The following is a 16,632-nucleotide window of genomic DNA, read 5'->3' as shown; positions in this document are numbered from 1 at the left end:
GAAGATCACATTGGGGATGACTATTGAAGATGCTTCCTCGGGTGTGATGTCATTTTATCTGAAAGATCTGAAAGGTAAGGCACTGACTGCTTCTGCCAGCCCTCAGCCCATCACTGTCTTCAGGAGCAAATGGTAACCGTTCTGTCCAAGAAGTCAAAACCTGGCTCCCAGCTATGCCTCTCTCTGTTCCAAAACTCTAAGCAAGCCTCCATTACAGGCAGCTCAGGAAGCAGCCACCGACTTACCCAGACTGGCCTTCACTGCTGCCTGAGCCCTGAGCTCCTTTGACCCTGCGCTCCACCCTTTTTGCTCCAGAGCTTACACTTCTGGTTTGGTGCTTGAGAGCCTGAGCTTCCTGGGAGAGAACCCCACAAAGCCCAGGCTCCTGCTGGTCACAGAATGACACTGGGGAAGGGTTCATTCATTGCAGAAATTTTGTGTTTCTCTGCATCTGAATAGCTAGCAGGTCTATGGCCTACAGGTACAAGTGAGATAAACAAATAGGACTACCTATGTTATCAAATTACTTGAGATTTCATGTCTCTGTTGTACCTTGAACAGCTCTAAAATCATTCTGTCCTCAGTGATACCAACTGTCCTAAAATGACAATGCCTAAGGTAAATAAAATGAGAAAGGTATACTAAACAAAGGTAGGAAAAAGTGTTCAGGGCTCAGCAGGATCTCAAAATTGCATATGCACATCTTAGTTCTGCACTTCTGGAGCTGGGGTACATTCTCCTGTTTCATGGAAGTTCATATCACCCAGGTCTGCATTTCCCAAGAGTTGAGAGGAAGCCCTGTAATTACAAGGGTTAGGATGTGGTCCTTGTTATACTTGAAGTAAAATCCAAATGTGTAAACATAATCTCAACAACAACAACAACAATAATAATAATAATAATAATAATAATAATAATAATAATCCTCTTAAACTGATTGACAGGAAAAAGAACTTGTCATGTCATACTTAGAAACACCCAGATATTTCATAATCTTTTCTGAATAAACTACTCTTGATTGACAGGGTTTTTTTAGATGACAGACATTCTAGAACATTCTCTCCTTCTCAAGTTGCTAATGGGAAGAAATCCATGAGATGCAGAAGGCAAGGAAGGCATCAACGTGGAGCAGGCACTGTGTAGGGCAGTATCTCCTTTGCCTGTGCACAGGTCCTCCTGGGAGACAGAGGGCCTTATCTTAATTCTTCCTTGGCCATTCAGTTTACCAGCTTTAAGTGCTATCTGTAGAACCTCTCATTTCCTTTCCACAAGTCAGAACTCCTGTTAATGTACATATACACTACCCAACACAGGTCATCACAGGATCTCCGTACTAGCAGTTTTCTACCCACAAATCTACACAGCCTTCCTACACAAATTTATCTGTTGCTAGATGCCTTCCACAAACTAGCCTGCCCTGTTGCTGGCTATTCCATTTCTCAAAGGCTTGAACAGGTACTGGAAAGTATTAAAGTAATCATTCCCATCTCTCTCCACACCCCTTCAATATATCCACAATGATTTTAGCTCAACCAGTGAGAGCAGCGACATGTAAACTTGTAAAAGCCAGGTTTGATCACATAGGCATTTCCAGACAGAAGCTATGTAGAAAGGGAGTCAGAAATGGGAGTGAATGAGAAGAATATTTTATTCTTTTTTTGTTTTGTTTTGTTTTTGTTTTTGTTTTTGGAGACAGGGTTTCTCTGTGTAGCCTTGGCCATCCTGGACTCACTTTGTAGACCAGGCTGGCCTCGAACTCACAGCGATCCGCCTGCCTCTGCCTCCTGAGTGCTGGGATTAAAGGCATGCGCCACCACGCCTGGCTCGAATATTTTATTCTTAAAGTAAAATCCAGATTAATATAAATGGCTCTAGATCTAAACAGAAAGATGACTAAACTAATAAGATAATCTATTCTACGGTCAGATGACAGGAGAAGTCAGAGAGATCTGGGAAGATACATAATAATTTGAAATGTGTAACTACACTCACATGAACCAGAGGAGTAGTCTAGGATTAATCTCCACTGAGCCCATTCCTACACCTTCCCCACTAGGACTTAGGCTTGGACAGTGTCCAGAGCTGCCCTTCAAACCTCATTACCACCTTCTGCATCTTACTCATTTCACTATGATTCACCACAAGTCTTTACTCAAGGGGGAACATTCTTGCCTGGCCAAAAGGAGGCATCCACCACCCTCTCAATCCCTAGGACATTCTTAGTACCTTGGTTTTGGTATATATCTTAATTTTATTTTTTTCTGTAGGTTTCACTGGGGCATTTTCATACATATACGTCAGTATACTTTTTCCTCACAGTCATTGCCCCTTTGCAAACTCTTGCCTGAATCCTTCTTCTCATAGTCTGTTTTCATGGTAATTTATCGAATCCTGAGTAACCGCTGAGTAGCCTTTGTGTGATACTTGATACAAAATTGTAGCTAGATAAACATTTGTTTCAAGTCAACCTGCTTTAATGATTTTTTAAATTTTTAAAAATTATTCTATTTCATTTTATTTTTAATTTGTTCACTTTATATCCTCATTGTAGCACCTTCCCTCATTGACTCCTGGTCCCATCCTCCCTCCCTCATCCCTCCTCCCTACTCCCCTGGTCCCCAGAAAGGGGGAGTCTTCCTCCCTAACATCTGACCTCATCCTATCAAGTTTCATCTGAACTGACTATATCCTCTTCCTCTGTGGCCTAGCAAGGCCATCCTCCCACGGGGAAGTGATCAATGTGTGGGTACCAGAGTCCAAGTCAGAAGTTGTGCCTACTCCCATATTATGGGGTGCATAAGGATAATGTGCTGCCTGTCTACTACATCTGAGCAGAGGGTCTAGATCCTCACCATGCATGGTCCTTGGTTGGTGCATCAGTCTCTGCAGCACCTCCCTCCTCCACTTAGATTTGTTGGCTTCATTGGTCTCCTTGTGGAGCTCCTGTCCTGTCCAGGTCCTTCTGTCCCCCAACTCTTCCATAAGACTCCCTACATTTCACTCTGAATTTTGGCTGTGAGTCTCATCATCTGCTTATATACTCTGCTGGGTGGAATCTTTCAGAGGACTTCTATGTTAGGCTCCTTCCTGTTCCTTCTCTTCAACTACTTCCCGTGTCTATCCTGTTTGCCCTTCTGAACGACAATTAAGCACTCTCCCTAGGGTCCTCCTTGTTATTTATCTTCCTTAGGTCTGTGTACTGTAGTGTGGTTATCCTGTGTTGTGTGGCTAATATCTGCTTATAAGTGAGTACATACCAAACGTGTCTTTCTGAGTCTGGGTTACCTCACTCGGGATGATCATTTCTAGTTCCATCCATTTGCGACTTGAGTTTAAGATTAAGTAAATTTATTTTTTAACAGAAAGATACTGGAAATTCAGGGTAAACTCTCCTTATAATGTTAAGAACTTTGAGACTGTTAACTATTTCTGCTTCCCACAATTGAAAATATTTCTTTTGATATATATATTTGGACAGCAAAACTTGAACTATTTTGTTTTTAATAAATGAAAGCCTGAAAGTTTTGTATGTAGAAATTTTTGAGGTTATATATTTTTAATCTCAAGAATGTAGTTGCCAAAGTAGAAAAGGTATTTTGACACTCTGTATATGTATATAATAATTAAACTGTAATATGTATGTTGTAATTATATATATGTATGTACTTTTACAACTTTCCTGCTTAAATGTTATAATTATCATGCCAAAAAAATTGTTTCATTCACCAGTTACCTGGGATAAGTGTCTTAAGAAACTAAGAGTTTAACTATGTTTTGCATAAATGTATTAATTGGAAATATTTGTCTGAACCAATAGACTCAGCATACTTTTGAACACACACACAAAAGCAGAAAGTATTTAAGTAAAAGACATTCAACTGATGCACAGAATGAAAAGAACTGATGCCACCATGTGACTGCATAACCAACCCATGGATGTGATCCTATCATTCTCTAAAATCCAGGATGCAGACTACACGTAGCATTGCCATGCACGGAGTATGAGAAAATATTAATTGGCCTGGCTTTAAGAAATTTGTGGACAAATGCATTGAACTAGAAATGATCATAATGAGTGAGTTAACCCAGAAACAGAAAGAGTCAAATGCTATATACTCACTTATATCTGCATACTAGCCCAAGGGGCGTGTCCCACGAAAGCCTTCACTAACCAGGAAACTGGGACAGAGGGGAGGACATCCTATTGGGACTCTAGATGAGAGAAGCATGGGAGAATGGCAAAGTTGAAGGATTCAGAGGGTCCTAGAAACCTACAAGTAGAACATTATGATAGGCAGATTTGGGCCCAGGGGTCCTGCTCAAACTAAGGCACCAGCCAAGGACAATACAGGCCGTAAACTTTAAACCCCTACCCAGATCTAGCCAATGGACAAGACATTCTCCACAGTTGAGTGGAGAATGGGGACTGACTTTCTCACATACTCTGGTGCCTCATAATTGACCATGTCCCCTGAATGAGGAGACCTGGTGGCACTCAGAGGAAGGATAGCAGGCTACCAAGAAGAGACTTGATACCCTATGAGCATATAAAGGGGGAGGAAATCTCCCTCAGGAGCAGTCATAGGGGAGGGGAGTAAAAGGAAAATTGAAGGGAGGGAGGAATTGGAGGACACAAGTGATGGGATAGCCATTGAGATGTAATATGAATAAATTAATACAAAAATTTTTAAAAAAGAAAGAAATTTTCAAATTGTTCAATATCTCAGCTTGCCAGGGGAGAATCTGTAGATGAGATCATGCACTGTTTAGTTTTAGATGTCAACTCTTTGCAACCTGGACTCCCCTGTAAAGGGAGTCTCATCTGAGAGAGTGTGTAGAACAGCTTGGCTTGTGGACATGCCTGTGGGAGACTGACCCATTCCACTGTGGGCAGAACCATCCCCTAGGCAGCTGATGCTGGGCTATATATGTAACAAATGGTATCTGGACATAAGCAACTTAAAAAGCAGACAGGATGGGTGCATTAATTTCCTCTGTTCCTGATGGTGGCTATGATGTGACCAGCTGCTTGACTTCCTGCCTTGATTTCCCTGAGTAATCAGCTGCAATGTGGGATGGTAAGCTAAGTTGGTTTTGATCAATTCTTTATCACAGCAATAGAATAAACTAGAACAGATTAAAAACATTCCTCCAATTGCTTTGTGTATTCAACTATATGGGTTATAGAACCATTTGGGGGCTTCTAATGTATGCAACTGAGATTATGGAAATCACCTTACAAGGCAGGCTATAAGCAAGGTGCATACATGATATCACTAGATGGTAAATTTGTGCATGAATGTGGAAGCCAGAGGATGATGTCAGCTCTCATTCTTCCAGCGCTGCTTGCATTCTTTTGCTTTGTTTTTACAGATTTTATTTTGAATTCTGTGTATGCACATATGTATGTCTATGTAGATGTATGTGTTTGGGAGTATGGGTAGGCTTGGAGTCCAGAGGCATCAAAGCCCATGGAGCTGGAGTTACAGGAATTAGTGAGCCACCTGTATGGGTGTTAAGAATTGAACTTGGGATTTCTGAAAGCATAGTGCATGTTTTTAGCCACCAAGCTACCTCTCTAGCCCGTACATTATTTTTTGAGATAAGGTCTCTTCTTGGCCTGGAACTAGCTATTCACCAAAGTTCCAGATGCCCCCTGTCTCTGCCTCCCTAGTGCTGGAATTCTTAGCATGAGCCATGGGGGATTGAACTCTGGTCTTCAAGCTTGAAGGCAAACATTTTATCTATTGAGCTACTACCTAGCCTAAGAATAATACATTTAAGAGGCATTTCACTGAGGAATCCAGACGCGCGCACACACACACACACACACACACAGAGAGAGAGAGAGAGAGAGAGAGAGAGAGATTGAAGAATATGAAATAGTTATCTAATACATGTACATTTGTATTTGATTACATGTATTCTAGATACATTAAAATCATACCCTGGTATGCTCTTAAATAACTAACTACTTTGAGCAGTTTATTCAAAGTACACTAGTGTTCAAACCCGTAATACAGCATCCTCAAAAACTTCCAGTCATTTTGTCCTCAGAAAACCTCCTGTTTGTGGGTGCTGATACCTATCTTTTCTGACTCATTTCCTCTCATTTTAGTAGACCATGAAAAGAAAGAGATATCCTTTATTCATACTTTCTAAAGATTCATTTTACAAAAGAGATAATGAAAGATTTTTAGCCAAGTAAGTTGAATGTATCATGATGTAAGATATAAATTTCCATATCTTGCACACAGCAAAAAAAAAAAAAAAAAAAAAAAAAAAAAAAAAAAAAAAAAAAAAAAAAAAACCTCTCTCATTGCCAGAAAATGGCCTCAGAACAAAAACATATAATGCTTAGCATATGGTATATCTCCTAAGTTTTAGCCTTACTTTTAGCAATGCCAAGCACTTTTTGGTGGTGAGACTATTACCTATGTAGCTTCCATAGGAACTTGCAAATTATTTTGCTGACATTAAAAACTTATTAATGGTAGTGATAATCATGTTCTCTTAGAATAGCAGGCACAAAAATTAAAGTGTAAATTGCCTTAGACTTCAACTTGAGAAATATCCATTGGTAAATGAGAGAGATTATTAGAAGCAAATCTTTTTTAGAATAAAAGGATTACTACTACTAATTTCCAGAAAAATCATTCCCTGCTTTCACGTCATCTTGTTTCCTAAGAGATTTGAAGCTGGAAGAAAAGAATGGTCCTAAAATAGCAGTATTAGCATTAATATACCACATCTGTATCTTTTGTCAATTGTCTATGGAGACCAGAATAAAGAAGAAAAAAAGCAGAATGGATCAGTGGACAAAGCAGAGGGCTAGGAGTGGGGCACAGGAGTCTCTATTCTAAACCCAGATACACCAGACTAAGAAAATATTTCTGAGAGTTGATTTGATAGAAATAAAATGTAGAGACAAAGATGAAACTATTAAGATAAAAATGCTTTAAAGCATTGGTGAGGACCAGTGGCCAATCACTGTCCTTGCCTGTAGAACACTCTCTTTCCCCTTTCCTCATTCCCTTTGTCTCCCTCTCTTCTCTCTCTCTTTCACAGGTACACACAAGTTCTTTGAAATTTTTTTAAAGTAACTGGGTTAATGGGAAGCATGTTTTAATTATCTCTTTCTTTTCACTTAAAAGTAATAAGAAATGCCCTTAGATAAACATTTTCTTATAGAAGAACATAAGTCATCCTAATCCAAAGGAAGAGAATGCCCAAATACTGAAGATTATTAAACATTTTTGCCAAATGCTTTACCAATATAATTTTACCGAATTCTCAGAATTACCTATGAAATTTACAATGTCATCCCTACTTAATAAATAAGAAATGGAGTGTGGAAGAGCAAAGGAAGTTGTCCAAATGGTCATGCCTAGTGAACACAATTTAATTGGAGCACAGAACTCCATTACATGCCCACACCCTTCCCTTCACTCAGCAGGTTGTTAAGATTCTCACCCAGAATGCAGTTCGGCAAGGAGGCCAGAGAAGGATCAGGACTACCTGACCTAATAAAACTATCTAAAATTATCATGAAGACAGGGGCCAAATATGTGAGGTATGAATAGTCCTAACTCAGAACCAAGTTAGGTCAACTCAAATACAGTCTCCAAGGATTATATTCTGGAAAAAAAATCACTTAAACATCATTACAGTAAACCTACTTTCCTCTTCTGTAGAATGGAACTAATATTTCCTCCTAGAAGTCTTGTAAAGTCAATACCATGTAATCAACATACAATTCTTTGTTCTCTATAATCTCTTTTTATGTGTTTTTACAACAGGTGACTTCTTTGTTTTCTAGCTCTAATGTTTTTTAAAAAATAAAATTGCATGGGACCTCTTTTTGTTCAATGCAGCTATCATCTTTATTTATAAACATGTTTTCTCTTTTCCTTCAAAAAAATTCTAAGGTTGTTATCTATTTTTTAAAGCTTTCCAAGAAAAAATGCTTTCAGACAGACATATATACCCATTCTGTTTTTGTTTTCCTTTTATATTATTTATGCCAATATTTATCTTCAATTTTTTTCTTACTAGTTTTTGCTACATTTTTAATCTTTTCAGATGGCTGGTAATTCCAGTATAGGTTTGTTTGCTTGTTTACTTGTTTGATGTCTTGTTTCTTTTAAAATATATATTTGAGATAATTAATTTTCCATGCAGTGTAGACCTAGTTGTGTCTTATAAATAGAGGAATGACTGCAGTGCTTCCCCTGCCATGTCTATGCTGCCTCCATGAACTGGTAACCCACAGTCTCCTCCTGGACCACATCCCAAAATTTTGTTGGGAAGAGGGAGTAACAGAAAATCAGAGGACAAAAGAAAGGACATGCTCTAAGCCCCACCCCCTCCTTGTGACAGCTCCTACAGTGGGTGGTGTCTCATCCTTAGTTCCAACGCACATTTCATTCTCCAGACATTTTTCTCATCTTTCCCCTTCAAGATGGATGTGTGAACTTGTATAAGAGTTGTGGATCTTTATAATATTCTGTAATTTTGTTTAAAACTCTATAAACACTGTTGGCCTCTGTACCTATGGGTTCTACATCCTTGGTTTCAAGAAACCCCAGATGAAAAATGATGTTTTAAACGTTGCATGGTTTCTGACGTGTACTGTGTGGTTGGGATGATCATAGCCAGGTCTATACTGAACATATTCCTTCTGCCTTATCACTTTTCCATAACAAAAACAGTATAACAACTAGCTATACAGCATTTATAAAACTAGGTATTATAAATATCTAGAAATGATTTTAATGTATCAGAAAATATGTGCAGGTTTAATTACACTGGAGTATCCTCAGGTTTTGGTATCTGAAGGCAGTCATATATTAAGGCCATAGAAATATTTAAGGAGACTATAGTTGGAGTTTAGTTACTTTAATAAGGTCTTAAGTTGGAACACTTAAATGGAGGTCTATTTCCCACAGTGACTGACTGGCTTGCCAAATTTTTTTTTTCCTTAAAACATTTACTTTTTTTCAAAATTAGTTTCTACTTTTTACCTAGCATCCAAAGATCACCTGGGAGAATAGTTCTTAATTTCAAAGTTTAAGACTATATCACCTATCATATTTTCATTAACCTTAGGCTTGTGGAGACTAGAAAAAAAATGACTCTTGTACATGCCTTACTCAAAAAGTTACTAAAGTATGTGCTCCACAGACATGAGAAAGTAAGCCAAGTAACGAGAGTGTGTAAGATACAGAAAACAGGGATTCTAACAGGCAGGGCCAAGAAGGCATCCCTGACGATTGGCAGGTTAGTCCTGCGATGCCAGAGATGTGTATGGAAGGAAGCAGGAGTACAGGCACATCTACTATGCTCGGCTCTATTCACAATTGAAAAGTTGAAAGTGCCTAGCCACTCCGTAACAAAGCAAATGAAGAATAGAGGCATGGCGAGCTAAAAGCAAAGTAGGGAAGTTGTATGAAGAAAGACACACCGAAAGTTATGTAGCTCATCTATGAGCAGTGTTACATAACACTAAAAGATCAGTAATGAAGATGGATGTAACCAAAGCCTGGAATGTGTCACACTGAGGATAGTGGAGGAAAAGGGTGAAATCTGTAAGCATGGAGAGGAGACACAAGCACACTAAACCCTTTATTCCACCTGGCTGTGGTCATCCCAACCACACAGTACACATCAGTAGCCACGCAACATTTAAAACACCAATGTATTCTGCTCATTTAACAGTCAGATCACGGCATCGTCAGTATGTTATACAGAGACAAGGAGAGAAATACTAAAAGAAGCATCTTATAAAACTGGGACAAGCTCATTCTAGGAGGCAGGAGGAGAGGAATGAAGAACCGCTGTGTTACTTTACTGTTACAAGTGTTGTTCTGGTTGTTATGTTGTGTAAATAATACTTTGCTAAGAAGTTCGATGCCAAAAACAGAAAAAGAAAACCAAGGAACTCACCTTTCCTTCACCGGACAACCAGAAACAAAGCAACAGAGTTGTTCTAGAAGGAGTGACGTCATTCATGTCATAGTGTGAATTACAAGAATTGGCTTTTGCATCTAAATTTCAACAGTGTAATGAGTCGAGATTTCCCATAAGGCTCTTCAGCACACATGGGGAGGCGGGTCATGACCCAACTCTGACCCTCAAAGGTGTCAAAAATCTTGCTTCAGCTCAGCCACAATGCTGTTCTGTGTGCTAATAATATCAATATTCATTATATTCTCAGTATCAAACTTTTTTCAGTTTGATCATCAAGTGCTTGAAGTGAAAGAGCAGTTTTATTCTGTTTCTCACAGCAATTTAATTTTTCCCTTAGTCATTCCCCTTCCCATACTCCTACACAGAGCACATTTTCCTCAGCATTGTGGGGGAGGTTCACACACAGCATATATCTGGAAGCTCATCCTGAGCACAACAAACCAATTAGCTGCTAAGAAAAGCACTGCGCAGTGAGTGCTTTTTTCTTTTGACTCAGATTGTGTGTGTGAATCACAACGCAGCATACAGGGAATGTGGGATTGTGCATCTGTGTTGCAGCAAGCCACCACTTTCTTCTAGACCCTGCGGGACTTCAGTTGGGGGCGGGGGGGGGGAGGCCTCCAGTCCTGCCTGCTGGTCAGGGGAATCTTCAGACCATTGAGGAGGGAGAGGACAGTGACTCTCAGTGAACACCACTACTTCTGCTTTACACAATGGCACTGTGAACAGTCTGTAAGTATTTTACCTCAGATGTCCTGTTCGTTTATAAAAGATCATACAATTCATACACACCAAAGTAAAAGGCAGGTCTTCCAGTATAGAAATTTCCAAACCCTTGTTGGAAGCTGCCAGAACTTCAGGGAAAACACCTAGAAGCCTCTGTGGTAGTGAGGGGTGTGGGCTGGGACCTTGTGACCTATGTGCCCCTAAATATTTGAGTTGCTCTCCTTTCCCATCATCCTTCACATGCAGAAACTAAGCCTTCTGGGAAGAGAACTCCTCAGGCATCATTGGGCTAGCAGTTACCAGAATTATTGGGCCCAGAAGCTGGGCCCTGACAGCCCAGCAAGTCACAATAGGCCACCTGCTCTCAATCCATCAATTAAACAAATAGTAGTAAAAAAAAAAAAAAAAAAAAGAAATGAGAATTTATTTAGAAAAGGGGTCCAGAGAAGCAATGTCACCTCACCCCTTCCAAGTCTATCATTGGCATTCAAATATGAGATTTAAGTCTAAATAAAGGGCCAGGGTATTTATAACAACACAGTCTTTGTCAAGGCCTACCTTGACCCCAGCTTGACCCCACCCATCACCTCAGCTTCAGCCTCTCCTGCAAGGTGATATAACAGGTTGTCAGAGCTGTGTGAAATCTCTTTCCAGGAGACAGCTCCCCTGCAGGCTGATACCAGAGTCCCAGATTTTTCCTTCCCCAGCATAACATTCCTGGGAAGAGTTCAAATTGGTGGTCCACTATTATGGTAGTCTGATGGTCAAGCCCAGGATACAAGTGTCTCTTGTGAATGCCTCCATTGCTGCTAGGGTGGTGAGTTACATCACCAGTGATGAGATGGAAAGAAACATGGGTTTCCAATGTCTTTTTCTGCCTTTCATTCTTCAGGCCCATTCCCACTTATGGAAACTAAAAATGGAGCCCATTCTAGAGAATTATGGAGATGTTACCACTCTGCATTTTTCCCCAAGGAAAGAAGTTTGATAAATTATTTAAATATCCACTAAAATGTACACTACGTTTTTTTCTAAGTAAAATGTGGAAACACTTATTTTACTGAGCCATTTATATGCACCATCCCTCTTCTTAAGAGCATCTCTTCTCCCGTATCCATTGCTTTGGAAACCCCGGGAGATGTAATGAGATATTGATTGCCCTCGCTCTCGTCTCCACCCTAGTTTAATGATTCTACAACTTCAGAATAATTTTTGTTCAGGAAGCACAAATTCAGAAATAGTTCCTACAATTTTTTTAAGATAGCACATGACACTGTGCAAAAATGTTAGGCTTCAATATTTCAACACATCTGCTCCTGGGTGTTTGTCTGTCTGTCTGTTTGTTTGATGGCTTTTACAGAATTGTTAAAGACAAGACCATCCCATTGTTATAGTTGGGGAAATGGCTCAGTCAAGTCCCTACTGTACAAGCATGAGGAGCTGAGTTCAATCTGCAGAACCCATGTAAAACTCAGAGTGTGTTGTCGCCTGCACCAGCACTCCTAGTGCAGAGGAAGCAGACATAGGTAGGGGGATGCTTGGCAGCAAGTTTAGCCTAATTAGCCAGGCCCCAATGAAAGACCAAATCTCCCAAAACAAGGTGGACAGCACCTTTTACCTACACACACACACAGAGAGAGAGAGAGAGAGAGAGAGAGAGAGAGAGAGAGAGAGACAGACAGACAGACAGACACACACACACACACACACACACACACACACACTTAATTATTGACCCCAAATAAGACCTCCCAATCCCCAAGAGATGTAAGCTGCAATAGAACAGAAGTAGTTATACATTAGACCAGGGGCCAGAGGATATATCTCAGTGGTAGAATACCTACTTAGCATGTGTAAGGGGGCATGCGTTTGATCTCCAGCACCACAGACTAAGACGGAAACATTGGGATGTGATGTTTAGTGTAGACACAGACTGATTCAATTTGAAGATCTACCAAAAGGACAAGATTGGGTCCTGAAAATACTGGGTTTGTTTGATCGTCATAGCATCCCTGGCTGGGCCACTCTGGGGGTGGGGTAGGGGCAGCAACGCTGAGGGGGAGTTGTAAGTCCCTTCAGCATAACATAAGATCTGATCTGTTGAGGATTTAAAGTCAGGAGGTTTAAAAATAGACCCAATGCCATTCAGTGGTCTACTAGAGCATGAAGCTTGAATCATTTATTTAATCTTTGCCTAGTTAACACATTAAAAACAGATAAATGATGTCACAATGAGGAGTCAGGTTGCCTATGTCTCACACTATGGTGTACCTGTAAATCCTTGAGATACATAGAATTTCTCTCTTCTTTAAGGAATAAAGATGGAAAATGACAATGTATAGGTTATTTCCTACAAAAAAAAAATGGGTAACATTTCACAGGGAGACACAGGATGTACTTTGATCTCAATCTCCACAGATAGCCATGAGGACAAGGGTCCTCCTGTGAAGACACATCAGTGAAAGCATCAGGAGAAAAAGAACAGGAAGCTGCCCTGGCAGAGGAGCTTTCCTGCTTCTCTATGGCTTCCCCAGAAGCTGCTCTACACTGAAGCAGCCTAAAGCAGCGGCCACATCGTTGTTTTTCCCAGTTCTACAGTTCACACCCAACTATGGAGTTCTCCTCTTTGCTCTGCTTTGGAATCTGACATGTTTTAGTCACATGGTGGCTATATGAGGTACAATATAGACGTCCTAATGAAAAATAAGGATAACTGGGTTTCTTGTGCTTCTCTCATGATACTCAACTCTTCTCCCCATTCGATCTCTTCAGCAAGATACCCAGACTTCTCATGTGGTAGCTCAGTTCTTCCACAAGCAGATGATCCAGCATGGAAGATAGATGCTTAAGCAGCTGGCTTTTATTATGGCTTTGACTCAAAGTCTGAGAATCTTACTTTCTCCATATCCTATGGCAGAGAAATCCCATACCCAGCCAAAACACAAGAGCAAGGACAAAAGAGCTGCCCTGGCCCTCAGAACCATCTGCCTACATGTCTCAATGGCTACACAGAACATCTTCACTAAACAAATAACAAGAAAGAATGCATAAATGGCTGCTTCAGTCCAGGTCTAAGTTTGTGGTTCATTTGTCTGTTTGTTTATTTCAGTTCTTGGCTCGATTTAAAGTTTAGTCTGTGACTGGCTCCCTGGCAGAGGCCTTTAAAATGCTAAAGAACTCTGTGGCACTCAGGATCTTAGAAAAATGATTTTCAACACCCATGTAAACAGCAATGATTTTCAACACCCATGTAAGCAGCAACCATGCTGAAGAGCTGTTCACAGTCTTCTGGAGGGATCACGGAAGATTTTGCCACCCAGAGTTTTACAGTGAATAAGCCTTGACATGTCACAACCAACTGAACTTGGAACTGAGCCCTCATTTTCAAAATACTGACAACTTATTCACCCATTTGCTCACTTTGTAGACTCATATCTCAGCCTAATATCCACGATGCCCTGACAGCCTTTCACGAACAATCTTATCCTCCTAAGCATCTATTACAAGATATAGACTCAGGCTCAGCAGACACCGACAGAGGGAAAAATGTATGAATAATGCTCTGTTTTGCATCTAAACATGTCTTTCAGACAAATAGAAAATGTTATTACAGTCTTCCCCACTTCAAGAAAAAAAAAGGGATCTGTATTCATTACTGTTTTGTTGATGTAATAAAATAACATGACCACAATCAGCTTCTGAAAGAGCTTATTTTGGCTTGTAGTTCTGAAGGTGAGAATTGCAATGGTGAGGGACGCATAGCAGCAAGCTGCCAGGGTAGGAAACTGAGAGATCACAACTCTAACCACAAATTACAAAGCCGATAAACTGAACTGGAAGTGAGGTCTTTCTCCAGCTGGGATGCATCTCCTAAAAGGTCCATAGCAGCAACAAACGGCAGCACCAAATGAAGACCATGAGTTCAAACATCTGAGTCTATGGGGAACATTTTGGTTTGGTTTGGTTTTAATTTGGGTGCTTTTTGTTTGTTTGTTTACAAGACAGGATTTCTCTGTGCAGCCTTGGCTATCCTAGACACAATTTGTAGGCCAGGCTGGCCTCAAGTTCACAGCAATCTGCCTGCCTCTACCTCCCTGAGTGCTGGCATTAAAAGCATGTGCATCTATGCCCTGTGACATTTCTTATTCAGACTACCATATTCCACTGTCTTCCCCACACAAGCTCATGACGATATTACAATGCAGAATGCATTTAGTATAACCTTAAAAATCCCCATAGTCCTTCACAATCTCAACACTATGCAAAATTTCAAAATCTCTTCTGAGACTTATTGCAGTCTTAACTGTAATTCCCTGTAAAATAAAAAATCAAATTATACTTTTCCAACATACAATGATATAGAATATACAGTCCCATTCCATAATTGAAGAAAGGGGCCAGGGTGAGAAAACAGTGACCCAATCAAGAGCAAAATCCAGCACACTGAACACCAAATCCTGTACCTCCATGTCAGAGTCCTACAGGCTCAGTTAGATGGCTTAGACCCTGTAGCTTTGCTGCCTTTCTCTCCTGGGCTGTCTCCACTCTCTGTATGCAGCACTCCTTGGCATATGTCTCTGGTATCTTCAACATCTTGGCATCTCCCTTGCCACCTGGGCTTCGTTTTTTTATAACTCCACACAATGGCCTCTCAGGCCCCTCTTCTCACAGTGACTTCACCACTTACCTGTCTTCAGTGACTCCATTATGAAACCACAGAGGAAGAAGCCATGACCCTCCTCACTCTTTCATCTTTCATGCTTCCAAATCCAGCACTATGTGAACAATAAGGCCAAGTTTGACATCTGGCTGTGGATGGACCTTGGCTCCCTTGAATCTCATTTGTTCCAGATGTTGTATGCTGCTGGAAGAAATAAAGTTCCTTAGGCCTTTTGTCCCATTTGAAAGATTAGCTGGGCAGAGCCTTGGACTTGGGACACACTTCTTGTGCCCCAATGAAGAACAGGAAGCCTCTACTTAACAGGACTAATCTTCCTAACAATAGCAGCCTCTTTTCAACATAAGCTTTGAAGTCCTATTTAAGCTCCCTGGTGTTCTTTTTCTTTCCAGCTGGATATTTTGTATGTTTTTCCACCTGACTTGATCTTTTTCACTGTAGACTTACATAAGAGTTATCAGTAATAACCAACCACACCACATACTCAATGCTGTGTTGTCTTGAAATGCTTTTAAATTTGGTGTAGACAAGTTCTTAGGACAAGGACGTTTTTTTATCAAAATAGCAGAATCACGCTCTCTAACACAGTTGCTAGTAAAGTCCTTGTTTCTGTCTGAAACCTCATGACCTACGTCTCCACAGTATCAATTCAAAAAACTCATTCAATGACTTGTGGCTTAGGAGGCAGTAACTTGTGGTCATGGTGCACAAGAGGATAGGGATCTAACACAGCATTAAGAACCATCTTAGAAACTAAAGATTTTCATGGTTAGATAGAAAAGCCACCTTCATTTTTAGTATAAAATTAGACAACACAGAACATGGAAATGATAAAACCACACGGACATAAATTGTGGGAGTCACTTCACTTGCATTGATTAGTAGATGCCCAATAAAAGTTTATTCCATTAAATTAACTAAAATTTCTGCACTATCCACCGAGGCAATGCAAAAGTTGGAACTGCCATTGTAACTTCAACAGAGAAATAGAAAATTGTAAGGTTAAAGAAATGTAGCATGGAAGGAGGATCTGAATAAAAGGTTTTGATTATTTCTCTGCTAAAAGGCCAAACCAGATAGATTTGGGTAGTAAAACAAGGAAAGATGACTTTTTAAGTGGTTAATGATCTGGGGAGAGTTTTATAAACATTCTAGGGAAGAAAAAAATAAAACACACACACACAAAAGTTCCTTCTAATAGATGAGCAGGAAAGGAGAATTAACAATAAATGAGAATACATGAAATATTGAGCTCATCC

The sequence above is a fragment of the Acomys russatus genome, chromosome 1 (genome assembly GCF_903995435.1).
Source record: "Acomys russatus chromosome 1, mAcoRus1.1, whole genome shotgun sequence".
Taxonomy (NCBI): Eukaryota; Metazoa; Chordata; class Mammalia; order Rodentia; family Muridae; genus Acomys; species Acomys russatus.
Note: the sequence above shows the minus strand (reverse complement) of the source record.